We start from the raw sequence: 3,022 nt of genomic DNA on the forward strand, positions 1-3,022 counted from the left end.
CCGACATCACGGCCACGTGGTGCTTGATGGAGCCACGCCACGTGAGGCTATGGGGCAGCCAAGGGCACGTGGGATCACCCCCCATTGCACGTCGTGCGTGGCCACACGCGTTAGAAATCCTTTCACCCCCCCTGTCTCGGTGTTCTCCTGCCGTTCCACTGCGTTGCTTTGCGTTGCGCCCGACGAATCGCTTCGGTGCTGCCGTTCCGGCTGACGATCTGGCGGAGATGCGAGGAGGGTGTTTGCGATCGAGATGGGCAGCCGGTCACAGGCAGAGGAGCAGGGAGGGGAGGGTAGGCCTTCAGGTGCGACTTGAAAAGGGAGAGAGAGTTGTCAGAGTCTCGGGCCAGGGTAAGGAGGGTTCCCGACCCGAGGAGCAGCAGAGGAAAGACAAGGCACAAGCAACACCCTCCCCCCCCCCCCCCCCACCCCCACAGCCTGTAACAGACTGTAGGGCAAGTGCTGTTAGCGAGCAGCACCTATGAAGGCCGGCACGGCACACGAGGGGGTGGGTGGCCAGCACCACACCCCAACCGCTTTTGTCTCCCCAGTGGCGATGTTTGCACATCACACCAGGTACTCATTAAAGGCTGAGTCGACCTAGGGAGGCCCAGGACCGGTTCAGATAATCGGTCGCCGGTGTTCCGTCATGAGCGTGAATCGAAGTCGGGTCGCCGTTCGTAGTGCGCCTCACTAACCACCACACTAACGCGAACAAATCTCGACTCAAAAACGCATCTGTTAAATGGCTTTCACTCTCTCATCGGTAAAGTCACGTAGGTAAAAAATTTAAATTAATAAAATAAAAATCACGACGTTTCGGAGGCAACACAAGCTTCCGTCTTGGTGTTGCATCCGAAACGTCATGATTTTATTTTATTTTTATTTTACTTTTATTAATTAAATTTTTTTACCTACGTGACTTACCGAAAAACCTAAGAATATGAAATCCTTGCAGTCACGAAAGCTTCAAATCTAGGACCTTTATACATTTAAATTGTTATATTAAACCACACAACACACACAAAACCAACTGCGAATATCTGTACAATTTGCATCTGCGATGTACCGATTGTATCCCGAGTAAAGCCAACTGGCAGATCTCTCCCTGTGTGGATCCCAGCGTACAGATGGGGGATTTAAAATCCGTAACGTTGACACTTGTCCTGTAGGAGGGAGACATGATCTGGGAGGTGACTCGCCCAGATTTAATTCACACTTGCTGATTGAAACTTGCTTGGATTTTGAACCGCGGGTCGTTCTGAATGCAGTTTTGATAATTAAATAACACCCAAAATGTTTTTTTATCTTCTTGGTTCTTTCGGTAAAGTCACGTACCTGAGGATGGCTGCTTGCGTTGTGGCCGAAACGTCGTGAGAATTATTTAATTATGTTTTATTTTTATTATTTTATTACTTCCCTTCTTACGTGACTTTACCCAAATGTTTTTGTTTTGGGGTTGCGTGTCTTCCCGATGTTAACGTGGTCCCTTCGCCATGTGCTCACACCGCTACGCATTCAGGACATCCCGCATTTGAGGGTTGTTCAGACTACACTTTTCTTTTTGACATCGGACACATGCCAGCGGACGGGATGAGCCTTCCCACGTTTGATTCCACCGCCAAAGCTCCTGGCAGCCATCGCGGTGCGTTCAAGTCAGTTTGTGGCCGAAAGTCGAGTAAGAATGTGTCTCCTCCACTCACACGGGAGGCTTTTTCCCCAAGTTGTTTACCTTTTATCTTTGTCTCCATAGAGACGATGGGCTGATTAGACACACTTACTGGGATTTGAACGCGCAATCTTCCAATCGTAAGTCGATTGTTTTTGTTTTTAACCAAATCGCCACGAGTGGGAAAGTCCGGCCTTACAAATCACGTTCAATGAGGAACATTCCTTATGAACGTATTACTTTCGTTGGGTAGAACACTTACAGGACCTCATTTATAAAACATCAAGTCGAGGTGTGTCACGGTGGGATTATGCAACGAGCGGTTAAAAAAAAGTCAAGAAATTATAAAGCGGCCTCCGGTAAAAAAATAAAATGCCCTAATGCGTGCATTGCCCTTGTACTGTTCACCTGTTGGGGTTGTTCTTGGTGTGACACTGGGGGTGAGACTGGGCCATCAAGGACATTGCAATGTATTTAAAACACGGCATTGCCTTTGATAATTATCAGAGCATGTTTATTTGCATGTTCACCACAAGTCCCGCGTGTGATTAACGCGGGGACTTTATTCCTTGCAAAAAGGTTTCTATTTGGTGTTTGAACATCTGAACACAACTCCTGTTTATTGCCAGAAAAAAGGCTAACAGCTATTCTTATTTTATATACTTTGATACTTGGAAAAAAAGGTCCCATCGTATAGCTGCTCACCCCGAGCTATAATTGCCCTGATGCGTGCATTGCCCTTGTACTGTTTATCTTTTGGGGTTGTTCTTTGGTGTGACACTGGTGGTGAGACTGGGCCCTAAAGAAGGCTGGCTCTAGTGTAGGCCAATCAGTTTCAAAGACAATGCCACCGATTACCAAAGCGTGTTTGTTGCATGTTCGCCACAAGTACCGTGTGCGGTTAATGTAGACATGATTCCTTGCAAAAGGGTTTCCATTTGATGTTTAAACATCTGAACATAACTCTAGGTTTAATTGCCAGAAAGGGGTTAAACCCCCGAGTCTTGTAGTGGTTTCAGCCTCCGGTACTCTCGGTCAACGTCGTCGCAGTTGTGCACCGAGAATCAATCCCGAGACACTTAAACATTAACAAAGAGCATCTGCGTGATGAGCGCGCGCTAATCAACAAAAATAAAATAACCTTCGTCAGCGAGCGCGCACCCACGGGCAGCGACGAAAGCATCGCGAGCGCTCCGCGTCGTGAACGCTTCGCTCTGCGGACGGCGTGTGGAACATCTTCGGCGGCTAGAAACATTGAGGTTAGGCCTGCCTACGATCCATCCTGGGTTTAACCTGCAGGCTGGATTGTGTGAGGAGCTCACAAATCCTTGAAAGATCTGGACAAAGTCCCAT

This window comes from Lethenteron reissneri, chromosome 51 (genome assembly GCF_015708825.2).
Source record: "Lethenteron reissneri isolate LAM-NWPU_2019-01 chromosome 51, ASM1570882v1, whole genome shotgun sequence".
NCBI classification, from domain to species: Eukaryota; Metazoa; Chordata; class Hyperoartia; order Petromyzontiformes; family Petromyzontidae; genus Lethenteron; species Lethenteron reissneri.